The 14,381-nt window shown below is 43.0% G+C and overlaps 1 protein-coding gene across 1 annotated transcript in view; it reads left to right on the forward strand.

Annotated features, from left to right (window-relative positions):
- The first annotated feature begins 10,249 nt into the window (after positions 1 to 10,249).
- The window catches only part of AHNAK2 (AHNAK nucleoprotein 2), a 53,865-nt gene continuing 49,733 nt past the window's right edge, over positions 10,250 to 14,381 (forward strand). The window contains exon 1 of the mRNA XM_009328277.1: positions 10,250 to 10,415. The gene's annotated coding sequence lies outside the window, so the exon portion shown is untranslated. The remainder of the gene's footprint in view (positions 10,416 to 14,381) is intronic.

Here is a 14,381-nt window from a genome sequence, read left to right on the forward strand (position 1 = left end):
GGGCTTCTGGTTTTCTGTGGTGCATGATCAGTTTCGAAATGACGATGGTTAATGGGTCCTTCATTTCTCGCTGAAGGATCTTTAAGGAAGGAATAAAGTTCAAAAATCCAGGAGAGGAAATTCATTATTTTCCCCAGAGAAAAAATCCATTTCTCTTTGAGTGAGAATTTTATGTCCGAATTAAACCGTGTTTAATTTGCTTTTCCCTGTTGAAATTTCACTGTTCAGCAAAGGGATAAGAGAGCCTTTTCAGCAAGGAGTGAGCGGATTTTCAGGAAGGACAATCTGCAGCCTTTCTGCTTTGATTCCTTGGCAAAATAGACTATAGAAATAGTCTAAAGCAGGGAAAGAATAGTCCTAGGCCACAGCACTATGGATGTGTTTCCAGAATTAGTCTTGGAGCTGAAAATGTTGAAAGCAAGGTGAGCAGAAAGCTGTCTCTGAGGGGGTCGTGCTGGAAACGCTGAGCACCCTACACAAGGTGCTCAGGCCCTCCAGCTGTCATCTGCAGCTCAGCAGGAGGCAAGGTGGTGATATTCATGTTTCTTACTGAGCCCCTCCAATGAGAAGGGCTCAGAAAAGAGTGAATGAGGAACCCTCTGAACCCAGCATAACTGAAGAGGAGAGGAGGAGGGAACACAAGGCAGCCAGATCAAATCTGGTTAATTGTTGTTGTTATGTTGTTGTTTTTACGTGCTAGGCAAAATCTGTTCTGCCATCTTATCCCCATGTTCACAAGGGTAGAACATAATTGCACCTCCCTCTGCCATCAGAGAGAGCTGAAAGGCACCTGGGGAAGCAGATCTGGTGAACGAAGTCTCACCCAGGGTGCATGTGCCATTTTTACCCATGCATTTTTCAGGACTGAGAAAGACAAATACTGTTGTTAATGAGCTAATTTATTAGCCCCTGTAGTTGTACTTAGTTCTGTAGAACTACAGCCTTACACCCAGTGAGGCCCATTTTCCACACAGCATGAATCACTTGCTCGTTTTTTGTGCACCCTAGTTTCACATTTTAATTTTCCATTCCTCTGGCTTTCCTCACGCAGATGAATAATGGACCATTTATAATACATCAACAATATCAGAGCGTACGATTATGGCTTCAGTCCTTGTAATCCCTTCAGACAGTTCGCAGAGCACAAACGCACTTTCTTTGTTCCGTAGATAAAACGCCTGTCATGTGAAGCCACATCCTATTTCCACAAAGAAAACAGAAGGGGATGCTGGCCTGGCAGCTTCTCCCCTCTGCCACTCAAAATAGCTCTCAGGAGCTGAGTCATGAAGTGGAGCCCAGAATAACGGGCGATTCCTTTAACACAGGAACAATAATCAGGTGTGTTAACAATTACAGATGGAAATGGGCTTCAGGCAGCAGTTTGTCATAACACATGCTGAGCCCTTCTATTGCTGTAAATTAAATGCTGTAAACTTTCTCTGAATCCAACTAAATAAGGCTGTGTAATCGAGCTTTATTGTGTTGCATTAGGGGCTGAGCCTGCTCCTGCTGCACGTAGCTGTGATGAGTCCAGTGGGTCTTTGTGCAGAGGCAGAGGCAGCCCCGAGGACCGAGCCCACGCTGCTTGCCCATGGCTCTGTGTGACCTGTGCTGGATACTGGCACATTCAGCATCCTTATCTTTCATGGATACTGCTTTTAAGGATAACATGCTTCTCTTCAGGCATCCAAAGACCTTCATTAAGGACTAACAGATCAGACTTAAGCATGTGACAGATGCCAATTGCAGTTTCTGCTCTTCTATTTCCTTATCACACATTTTCTTCTGTCATGTATTTGTTGAATATTTGGAAAAGGAATAGTTTCCTGAAACCAGGATTTGGAGTTTGGAAATCCCTAGGGTCAGTGCTGCTTAACTGAATCACTCCATACATAGGATACAGTCAGCAGAAGGTGATGAATCATGTGTCTATTCAGTGTGAAATGGGAAGCCTTCACAGAGCTGCTTGTGAGCTGTCACATGTGTTTGTTGCCTGAGTCACTCACATTACTCAGAAACAAAGGCTGGGATGCAGCACGCGGGCCTGCCTGGGCCAGAGCCTGGTCCATGCAGGATCCTGCAACTGCCAGTGGGGCTTGGAGGGAGCTCAGGACCGTGTGAGCGGGAAGGATCATGTAAGCGATGCCATAAAGACCACTACAGGCATCCATTTTAGTTTCGTGAGCAAGAACTTAGCAGCAGCTAAAAAAATACATTTAAAAAACTCCCTAATAACTTTTGTCTTACCCATTTATCCATAGGAATATTCACTTTAAATAAGAAACTTTTAAGGAGACTTTTTCCCATTTTTTAAAAAGAAAGGTGTTTAAACAAGGCTAACATATAATTAAGCTGACCAAGCATGAGGTAGAAAACAGCAAAGCTACATCCCCTCTCCCTTGTTTTTTGCTGTTGTATTTTTTCACTGGTCAATCTAAGTACTTCTTGGGATTATTTTAATTAATAACATAATTTTAGATAACTTCTTATTCAAAAAAAAGATAAAGAAAAAGCTAAACTATCAGTACTTCTTGATTTAGCTTTCCAAACGCTTTAATGAACATTGTGGAAAAATCTTTAAAATTCAGTTCTCCTCCTACTCCCCAAATACTTCTAAAAAACCTTTTTTTAGGAGAAGGAAAACTAAAATATTTTCCTTTACAAGCAAAGAAAGACTGAAAACACAAGCACTCATGTGAGATAACAGGTTATGGAAGAAGACGACTCACTGCTGACAGTGTTCAGTTTGCTGTGTTCCCAGAGAAAGTGCTCTTCTCTGCTCCCGGCCCCCTGGCCATTTCAGGCTCTGCAGTCTTTCTTCTCAGCCCATGTTCATGGAGTTTGCATCAGAAACTGACAATGCTTCTGCTGTCAAAACTCCACAATATATATAACGTCTCCTCTTCAAACAATGTGAGTTATTTGCTCTCATTTCATTGATTCCTACCTATGGGCAAATGCAACCAGAACCAACATAATACCGAGTGCTGTGCAAGACTGAACAGCAACTTTGTTTACCATTAGCATCACAATCAAATTAGGAGGAATTAATTATTACACATTGGGTTTGTTCGTTCAACCAAGTGGTTGGCAGCTGAACTCAAAGACATTAGCGCAGTGGTGGGGAAAGTTTTTTTGCAGCATGTCACTGGTACCAGGGCTCCTTCCTTCTCTCCACTTCGCACACAAACACTACCTTGCTACTGAGTACTTAATCAGAACCTGGAGAAACCACACTCACACTGACCAAGCTGGTTTTCTCTGCCAACAGCATCAAATACAGTTTAGATTCAGTTTCTGCATGTGTATCGAGGAGTCAGGCAGCATCAGTGCTAACCAATATCCTACTCTTCTCCGGCACCAGCCTGTTGAAAGGCAGCATGAAGTATTCCTCACCCCATGCTGAGGTCAGTTCCTATTGTTCCCTCTCCTGTTTAGAGGGAGAAAGTCGGGAACGAAGCATTAAAGGGCTCAGCCTTGCTCCCATTAAAGTCAAAGGCAAAACTCCAGCTGATTTCAGTGACAACAAACAGGGGATGAAACGGCCTGAATCTACAAAGCACCGAGATGGAAAGGTGCACATGCCAAGACCCCTAATGCCCAAAGATTTCATTGCAACTTTGAGGATGCTGAGAACTGCACGGGATGAAGTCAACATTGCACCACAAATGCATCGTGGAAGGACTAGTCTTTTTCTTACTCCCTCTTGGCTGCCATTTCCCACCAGTTTCCTTCCTGGGGCACCAGCGAGCCAGTTCAGCTGAGTAAGCTGAAGTACAGACATCAGATAACTGCGCAGATTATCTGATTTTATTTACCCTGTACTTCTGGCTTTTCCCTTTCCAAGGGAAGGCTTACATGTAAAGGGATGTAGGGCTTTGAGGTGAATTTTGTGTCGTTGGGAAATCAGTCTCAGCTCTGTAAGGAAGCAGGACACCTTGCAGCCCCAGATGGAATTAACCAAATGTATTTCCATCTCTCACAGATGTTGTTTACACAGCGCAAGCCTGTCCAGAGCGGTGAATGGTATATTTAAAACAAGGTCCTCTAAAATTTGGATCCACCCCATCACTTAACTTAACAGATACTTGATACTGATCAAGTGACTCCCTTCATTAAGAAATAAACCCTGCTGTGTTGCCGACCTCGGACAGCAAACAGTGAGCCCCATTGTCATCTGCTGAGTCCTTTCTCTGTCCCAGCCCACACGCCCTGAAGATGCACACCAAGTCACGGGCAGAGCAGCAGCACTGACCTTGTTTTTCCATGGTGGTGTGTGCCAGCCACGGGAACACAGCAAATCCCTGTGTGCGTGAAATACCCTCTTTTAATCCCCGGACTCCCTGCGTGCTCCTGCAATGGAGGGGCAAAACAGGGTGATCATTCATGGTCTGGAGGTAGACAGTTTATTTTATTAGCAAGACAGGAGCTGGTGCTTGCTTGTTCCCAGTTTGAGGGAGTTCCTCCTGTTTTTCCCATTCACCTGGGCTTCTTGCTTGTGCTCGATGGCAGTGTCCGCCAGCTCCTGCCCACAGAGCAGGGCACAATATCGGCCGCAAGAAATCAAATAACAGGTGGTATTCAAGATGCATGCAAGGGCCTAGGTTAAAACAGTCTCAAAAAGAAGTAACTGTAAGAAATGTAACCCCGTGCCCAGAGCCACTGCCAGCAAACAGCCCGTTCCTGAGCGAGACTGCATGGGAACAGGCGGGTCCCCATGTGAGTATTTACTCACCACCGACGGCAGGTTTCACTGGGACCCCGGAGCCAGAGGAAAGGGATTATTTCAGTGCAGTTCCCAGTTCCTCTTTTATCAGCTCCACTTCAACAAATGTACTAATCACTGGTGGTTCACTAAATGCCATGGAAACCCCAAGGCACATAGTGAGGTCATCTGCCAGTACTTTTTTATTTTAAGATTTTTGTTTAAGAACTGTTTTTAAGGCTTGGGGAAAAAAAAAAAAAAAAAGGGAGGGTTCACTGAGAATCATTTCCACAGCTGGAAATAGACTTTGTCATAAGCCCTGACCATTCAAGCCCCCACAAAAAACAAGAGTTTATACCCCTTCATACAGTGACTGGTAAAAAGGAAAAAAAGCCAAAAAAAAAAAATCATCGTGGAGCAACCGAAATGTGTTTTGTTATAACAACTGAAAACTTTTGCTTTTTCCAATGGCATCTGAGCTACTACATGAAATGTTTATACTTGACTTTTATCAGTGTCTGCTTTTTATATGAGATCTAGAAACATCAGTGGCAACATCCTTTAACTTTCAATTTGACAGAAAAAAAGTGTCTCAATCAAATACAACAGATGTCCCAAAGAGATTCTTAAAAGTACTGTTCTCTTCAGAAATATCCAACTAAGTAGACAGTCACTCGAAAATATAGAGCTTGTGAATGTTGTATTCACAGTTTGGCAGACTTTAGGGTCTTTTTTCCTGGATTTCCAAACTGAAGAAAAATGACTGGCTTGGTGATAACTAGAAGTACCAAAACTGTGGCAAGAAAAGGGCTTAAGGCAGCATAATGACATTGCAGAAAGATAAATAATTTGGTTCAGGTCTTTAATTTTTCAGATACTTGAGCATTACCACCTAGTACAATCAGGTTATTCATGGGTAATTAACATCTATCTTTCCAGCTTGAAAAGATGCTTTTGTTCTCATGGTGTCGTCTGTTTGTCACTAATACTCACTTTTCAGGGAGGAGCCTGGTTCTGCTTTCTATCCCATATCATAGCTTGTGAAATAGTAAAATAATAAAGGTCCAGGGTCAGCCAGCTCTCAACTCCAGTTGAGGGGGGAGTTAAAAACAGCAGAGAGAAGGGAATTAGATGGTTGGGGGGGAACATAGAGTAAATATTAACTTCTAATTAAAGCCCTCCACAGCACACAGCCCAGAGACGGATCTCCACCAGCAGAGGAGGAGGATGTTGATGTTTAGGTGACCCATCAGGCCAGGATGTGCGAGGAGTTCTGCAGGTGATGGCTCTGCTCTGCTCTACTCTGAATGAGCTAATACACAGCTGATGGGGCATGAGGGCAGCAACTCCACGAGGACCATGGTTTTCTGCAATTCCTGTATGGACCTTGCTAATTATAGCAGTTTTCCCCCAGGTCCATGGCCATGGCTGCATTGCCCCTTGGTCTGGCTGGCTCCTTTTTTCTGCTTCATTCTGTCCGGGCTATTTTGGCTGCAGAAGGTCAATGCCAGCACTGTCAGGGCCAATGGAAACATGTCTGGGGGACAAAAGGAGATGGAGCATATGCCCCAGGACAAAGTAAAAGAAACTGTCCGGAGTTAATTAGTTTCCATTTTTTTCTCCTTCTGTTAGTGAAAGGATTGGTCTTAGAAATGTCTCATTTTGTTTCATTTCTAAAGAATGCTTTCTCTGTTGTTGGTGTTTTTTTTCTTTTTATGCTGGTTGCAGATCAGCATTTTTAGCTTCTTTTTTTTTATCAGCAAGAATATTAACCACTGAAGTGAAAAAGTATGTCTTTAGGAATCCCGGAAGAGAATATTTGACTTTCTGAAAATATATAACTCTTCCCTATTGGGCTATTTTCTCTTGAGTTTGGCTTTTACTACTCCACCCCTGGATACTGTAGAGCTGACATTTGTTTAAATTCACAAAGGAGAAACCTATTACTACATGAAATACTAGCAGTTGCAGCTTGCTGTCAGTGCAGCATGCAGGCAGCGTTGGTAGAACCTACCAAGAGCAGGTAGACACTGGAGCCTCTTTTGTGTAAATTCTCGAATGAAAAGGTCATAAAGAACACAAGACTAATCTATTTGGAGGACAGATTCCAGTTAGGTTACAAGATATGTGAATGACACCCATTCACTTTTGCGGGGGGGAATTCATCTGAATTGACTAACTTCAGAATGAGGTCTTTGAGTCCGACACCGAGGCTCCTTAAAAGAGTCAGTGATGAAACCTCATTTCCATACCTGGCTCTCTCTCTGTTTATGAGGTTATATGCCTACCTGCAGCTGGAAGAGTTTTATGCAAAAAAAATGTTGAAGCAAATCAATCAAATTAATGGCTTATGTATTGCAAAAGAGAAGAAATTCAGAGGAAGTCTGTGTGGCTGGCTGACGTACCATTTTAGTTCAAACTAAATGATTGTAATATATATAAATATGTACTTTTCCGTGTCTTAACAAAATGTGGAGTCATGGGAGACAAAGCATAGGATATGTCTGTAAATTGGTGATTAATGTTATTTTTATCTTCCTCTGGGCTTGATCTGAGAGCTGGTGGCTAGATCCCTCCACAGCCGTCTATTCATTCCTCTCGTTGCTAGCGTGACATTCAGTTCCATCTATTCCTCTACAACTTCTGTTCACGCTGATCTTGGCTTTCCCTTCCTTTTTCTTTCTTCTGTGGTTCCTTCCCTTGGCAGCCCATTTCTCTTTAAGCTGGAGGTCCTCAATTTTTTAACTCCTTTCTGAATTGTGTTTAAAAGTTCTCTTTCTGTAACTGGTCTTCTCTGCTACCCAGTCTTGTCTACATGTGGAAATTTGTGGCCTCATATTTTTCCCCCAAATGTCTAAAGATTCATAATTACTAAAAAGGAAAAAGAATAGAAACGATCACCTTTGCATCCTCCACAATAAACTACAGGAATTTCTGTTTCAGAGTGCTTTACTATAATCTCAGTGAACATTTTGTCTCCCTCTCTTCGGACCAAAGAAAACACAAGGAAATTCCCATTGTTTTTCATCTCATTTCTCAATTACTAGTAAAGCAGCACACCCTTATGTGCAGGCCTAACATCAGTCCATCCACAGGTCAGGGTGTGAATAACACTAATAAAAGAAAGCTTGTGTCATTCAGCTGTGTGTTCTCAGCCTTACCTGTGAACCGAGTAAAGAAAACAAAGTTGTAATATAGGGAGCTGGGAAACGGGGTTAGAGGTGGAACAGAGAAATGTGAGATACAATAGTACTCCCTGGCAAGGCAATAGAGCAGAGAGGAACTTTCAGTATTGCCTCAGCATAATTCAAAGAGTTCTCTTTTAATATTTAGATGTCTATCAAGAAGAGTAACCAAGAAGGGTTATGTGGAGTATGCCCACTGAATAAGTCATCTCTGCTGTGTTGGAATCATTTGGAGAATTGGAAATCATCAGCTTGGTAGCATTCTGTTTAATAGCTCAGTAGACAATTTAAAAATAAACCAAGTGAACATTATGCATTCATGTCAGTCAAATAATGCTAAAATAACTTGATAGTCACAGAACTCCACCATATCGGCTGACAAGAGGGAAGGTTTTAGGCTGGAAGTTATGTGTGGATAAATCTCCAACATAGGAGTTGCATTCGCTGGAGTTACAGCAGCAGGGCACTGCTCAGACGTTAGAGCTTACATGTTCAGTTCCGAGATGAAACTGGAAAAAAGCCAGCGACGATGAACGTAGATTTCCCAATACCTTGAAAAAGAACATAGTGATTTCTTCCAGGTTTATGGAAAAACAGTTGGCTTCTCTCAACTTAGCCTCGTGTGGGCTTTAAAAATCCTTAAAGGATCGAAACGACGCCCATCAATATATTCAGCAAAGACAGTTGCAATAAAGCATTGAATGGGGATCAGGCACACTGCTGCTGTTACACCACGGTCTGTGCCCTGCTGAAGTGCTGCTGCTTGCACCACTGGCTCTGGAGGTGGGAGCCATATTTCTGCATGCAAATGAGCTGTCTCTGCATCAAACCACGGTCTCAGGTTGGGCTTCTTGGTTTGCACGTCTGTTTCTAAAAATATATGTTGTTTATCAGGATGATGTTGAAAGATGTTTCAGAAAGGCTGGATCTTGGTATAGTCCCAAGGACTGAGCATAGAAATAGGGATGGCAGAACAGCAAGCCAAAAGCTAGTTATTAGAGATGTCTTGCTCCCTTCCCCAGCCATCACAGTTTACTTTCCTGCTGCTGACCACACCTCAGGAGGCTTTTATTGCTTCTGGTCCCCTCCATCCTTGAGGCAGCTGTGGCAGGTCTCGCTTGAAACATGCCACCTTGAAGAGGCTCACATCCCCTCTGCTGATGCAGTCCCATCACCTCATCTCCCTCCCTCGCTGCCATACCTCCCTGCATTGGCTACAGCCAACATATTTTTTCTTTCTTGATGTGGGTGCCACACTCATAAGAAGATAGAGGTTGTGTATGAACTGCATAGTGCTTCATGTCATATTTATATTAATTATATATGATTATATATATAGTATATAATCACACAGGACACTCCCAGGGCTGCTTATGTGTTGTTTGCATTTTGCACCCTCTCTCACCTCGCACCTATTTGACAGCATGCAAACGAGCAGCCAAATACTTCTGTGAAACAAGGAAGCCCGGACTGAAATCTGTTGCTGTGATTTTTTTAAAGCTTCAGGGAGGAGGAATCAGAGGATCAGTGGAATTCCTCAGAGAGGGAGGAATCAGCTGTATTACAAACCTCTTTCCTTTGCAGGGGGTGGAGAAATAGAAACAGGTGAGAGGAGGGGCTGGGAATTTTAATAAATCCATTTCTGCTGGCGCTAAGCAGCTTTCCTCATGTGTTAGTATCAGGACACACTGCAAAGGCAGCACTGAGCACACCGGCACTCCCACGCTGTGAGCCATGATAATGCTTCATTTGGCGTAAGGTCTGTCAGCTCAGCATTCAGGTTTTTTTGGGAAAGAATTAAACAGCTGACTAAAAACGACAAGCAAAAATGAACTTAAAGAGGACACTAGAACAGCCTTGAAACCCGTTTGAACCACGCTGTTGTGGTAGACTGCATCCTGTGTGTGTGCATGCTTGCATGAGAAGTTACTAATACATATAATGTTAATTACCCACTTCTGTCCTGAAGCAAGACTGGGAATGAATTTCAGGAAAAGAGATGTTTGTTTAGCGCGGGCGCCCACATCCCATATACTTTCAGTCCTGAGGAAATTGCCCCGTATCTCCACCCTGTGTACGCTCATGCCTGTAGCTGTAGGCAGTAAGTGGGGAGCTTACGGAAACCCGTGTACCCCCCGTTCCTCCACGTCCCCCAGCATGGAAAGCCTGACCAGCAACAAGCCCAGGGTCTATTCCGCTGCTCCTGCCTCAGCTGAAGCCGTACAGCTGTTGCCTTAGTAGAGAAAGGGATTGGATTTCACAGGCTGTGTAATCTGCGACAGCACTGTTTGGCTTGGGGATAGCAACAAGCCTCACCCAGGCTTAGCCATCCCCTTTCTGCCCATAGAGGAACGCCCCGGTCGACATAGAAGGAAAATTGTTTGCTGAATTTCTGCACAGCCCTCCTTCCAATTGCTGGAGAGAGAGGGGGAGTGAGAAAGAGAGAGAGTTTAAGGCAGGCTCTGCACTGGTGTTCTGGGCTATTTCAACTTCAGGGCAACTTTAGAGAACTTCAGTTATTTTTGGTAAGTTTTTTTTTTTAAAACAAACCCCCCTCTCTCTCTCTCTTTCTTTCTTTTTAATCTCTGATGCAGATTGCACATGTTTGCAGTAGATGATGGGCTTTTAAAATTGCAAAGAGATGTGGGTGTGTGTATTTTGCGTCCTTTGATACAGAAACTGGACAATCTGATTATAAAGACATAATGTTCCCAGCTGCTGTACTTGATAAGCGAAACCTGAAGATGCTGTGCATTAAGCGATACTGCTGGGGAAACGTATGGCCAGAACTTCAGCCAAGGTGCATCCCACCTGGCATAAAGCTTTGTCTCTTTCTTGTGTATGTGAAGAAGTGAGATCCGGGATGAACGAATGTGTTCAGCCTGCTAAAAAGTTTCTGATCCATATTTTTAATGCAGGGGTTTCAAGCTTGTGCACTAAGCCTCCCAAAGCTTTCAGAGGGATGTTGGTTCTCTGTCCTATACACACCCCTCCATTCAGTAATCTCTATTCCAGATCATGCACATTGTTTTTCTTACTTCCTCTGTCTGTATACTTAACCCATTGTACGATCTCAAAGATAGTGAAACTCTCTTTTGAGCTCTCTCAAAGAGCCAGTCCCACTTGTTGCAATGAATCGCAAGGTGCAAATTGCAATTTACTTACAGTGAAGTTGGTTTCTGATGAATATGAGTTTTCTGTTATTTGTTTTCCCCATAGATATGTTTGGATTTTTATAGTATCTGTGCTTCTACAAGAGGAAATCTATTTGTGTGGATATTATATCTCAATAGATACCATTTGCAATGTATATATATCTATCTCATACTGACTTGGCACTAGGATCTCTGTATGTTAGTGGTATTTGAGACTAAGATTAACCTTGAAGCATTTAAAAAACAGATCCATAACCTTGTCAGTAGAAGTGGGATCCTGTATGTGTTCACTGCGAGGCTGCTGAGGCTAGTTCACAAAGGGCTAGGAAATATGCTGGGTAAAATTATTCTGTCCACCTGTCTAGGTTCTTTTCCCCATCCATGTACCTTACTATGTTTCTGAACACATGAGTACAGAGGATCAGAAGTAGGATTTGCATCTGTAGCCACCTGTAGAGAGAATGAAAAATACATGTTCTTAAAGCTTTGATAGAAAAGAAAAAAAACATTACTCACATGAGAGAAAACACCAAAGGTCTACCCCTCTACAACAAAAATAACCATTCTTCTTTATAATTTATGAAACATGGAACACAGAAATTTGGAAGGTGACTCTTAAGAGATACAGTACTTAGCTTATGATCACCTGTTGCATGCACGAGGGAAAACTTCTAGGTATTGCCTTGCTATATCTCTTACTATAATAAAGTAAAACTATAAGGAATTCTGCAGATCCAAGCAAATTAGAGGAAAAGCAGCTTACGACAGCCAACTTACTTACTTCCAAAATCTATCCTAACATAGGTCAAAAATCCAGCATGAAAAAGTTTCAGATTTTTAACAGCACAGGAAAACGTATGAAGTCTCAGAATTTTTTGGGGTTTATTAGCTATGTTTAAAAATGATAAGTGTGACTGGAACTTTTAATTGCAGTAATATTATAACAATGGAGTTAACAATAACTCTTCAGCAATAAACTGACAGCTATAAATCTGTGCCAGGCGCTCTGCAGTGCTGACATGTTCCATGATGGCTGTAGCTTTTCTGTGGAAGCATGTAGGTTTGTTAGCTAGAATTGCATTTTACTATCTTTGGTGTCGCACTCTCGTAAAGTAAACTCTACTATTAGATTACGAGGCTTGTGTAAATCTTCGACTGAAGTTGGTTTGACTCTAGTCAGTGCTCATAAGCAATCCATCAAGGATGGCTGCCTTCCAACCTCCTTTACAGCGAGTGTTAACGTCTTTTCAGTCGGACGGGGCAGCGGTAACTTCTAGCACAGATTCGCCAGGGGTTTGGAGATGGCACGTATTTTCTGCTTTTAATTGTCTTGGACGCTCAATCTGTATTCATAAATATGAGGTCAGCGTGCCTCTATTCACTTTTGGCTGTACTTGAAGCGCATCACTGAAACAAAATCCAACAGCCTGTAATACATGGTCAGGGGAATAGCTATGATCTGAGTTAACCTCCTGTTGACTTCAGCGGGTTCAGTGCCCCGTGCTCAGAGGCACCCTTCTCCGGGAAGCCATGCCAGGAACTTCACAGGCACTTTACTTAGCATTGTCACTGTGGGTGGAGAGAGTAGCATGTATAGCATCGGGATCTTACTGAAGTGTCATGTCTTCTATGAAGCCACAGGGATGTATATTCCCTTGGTTTGAACCTCTAAAGATGCACAGAGCTTTGGGTTGTTTTTTTCCCCTCAAGTTTTCTACTAGGGCAAAGGAATCAGTTCATCCTATGCAAGAGTAAAACACTGAGGGATTTAAGTAAGATTTTTTCCAGGATTCCTCACATCAGGAGACCTAAATAATCAGAATATAAGGCAGTGTATTTGAAAGGTGCGAAATTTACTGGCTTATATTCTGAGTAAATATTTGAGTAAATAGATTCAATCTATTTTTTACATCTAGCTATTTTTGCATTCCGTAATGTTCCTCACATCAGGAAGCAGCAAAATATGCACTGCAAGAAGTCAGGGTTTCCACCTCTGGATAAACATCTCCCTGTGGTTCTGGGCTCCATGTTGCAGGTTCAGTCGAAACTTGTAAGGTTGCAAACGGCCTCAACATTAGCTCTGCTCTGAGTGAGGAGGGGACCTGACCCTCTGCACTGGCACAGGCAGACTGAGCAAGGGCGAGCTTTTGCTTTCAGGCAGTTTGCCACGTCCCTGAGCCCTAGTGCACTAAAAAACTGTTTTCCTGACAACATCATCAAAAACTACTGCCTTTCCTGCTTCCCTTAGCTGTAACTTCCAATCTGCCTAGCAGGCTTTTCCCTCCAAAGGCAAGTGGTGGAGCTGCGCCAAGCAATGTAGGGGATTGAGCTCCTGATGGAGCTAAGATTAAACCCTGCCAAGGCTAGGTTGCCATCTCTCCACATGTGACAGAAATCAAGACAACACTCTTGTGGCAAGAAAGATCCTTTGGATGACCCACAGCTGTGCCTAGCCCCGGTGTGGGAGGATTACAGCTGCACCTAGGGAAACTTGCTAAATCCATGTGTTTGCTCATCTCACTCCGGATTTTAAAATCAAGGCTGGAATTCATTATTTTATATTGGAAAACAAAACTTCAGGCTAGGAGAGGACCTTTCACATACTAAATACTTCCTACCAACATGTTTACTTCCTGAAAGGAGGCTATAGGTAGCCAAATATCTGGAAGTAACCGCTGACTTATTGCAGAGAATGGGTCTACAGTTTTCTATCAGAGAAGGGGAACCCATGGGTTCCCCCCATCCAAATCTGACCAAACGTGTAGTCCAGAGTGGCAGGAACAAGTCAAAATATGTTAAGATTATGGCATGTAAGTAATAAATAAGCCAAGGTAACTGATAGGGGACCCATCTGCTCCCATGGCATAGGGACGGCAGCTCTGCAGGGAGCGAGTCCCAGGCCTCGGAAGAGCAGGCACCGGGCCCACTTCATCTGCCCAATAAAGATAGCAGCGTCTTCAGAGGGCAAAGTTATCTGTTTTTCAAAAACACAAACAAGGAGATAAGGTTTATATGATTTCCAAGCCTGCTGATAAATGCTCGAGACTCCAAAGACATAGTAACTGTTCTTCACTGTTGGGCAAATGTTATTTCTTCTCTGTAGTTAAGAGAACAAACACCACTTGATTTTGATAGCGGTGGGCTGTGCCTGACATTCGCAGAGTCAGGGGAGAAGCTGTTATCCATGCAGCCATCTGATTTTAAATACCTTTTATTTCTTCTCTGTAGTTAAGAGAACAAACACCACTTGATTTTGATAGCGGTGGGCTGTGCCTGACATTCGCAGAGTCAGGGGAGAAGCTGTTATCCATGCAGCCATCTGATTTTAAATACCTT

Source organism: Pygoscelis adeliae, unplaced genomic scaffold, assembly GCF_000699105.1.
Source record: "Pygoscelis adeliae isolate BGI_AS28 unplaced genomic scaffold, ASM69910v1 Scaffold130, whole genome shotgun sequence".
Classification (NCBI taxonomy): domain Eukaryota; kingdom Metazoa; phylum Chordata; class Aves; order Sphenisciformes; family Spheniscidae; genus Pygoscelis; species Pygoscelis adeliae.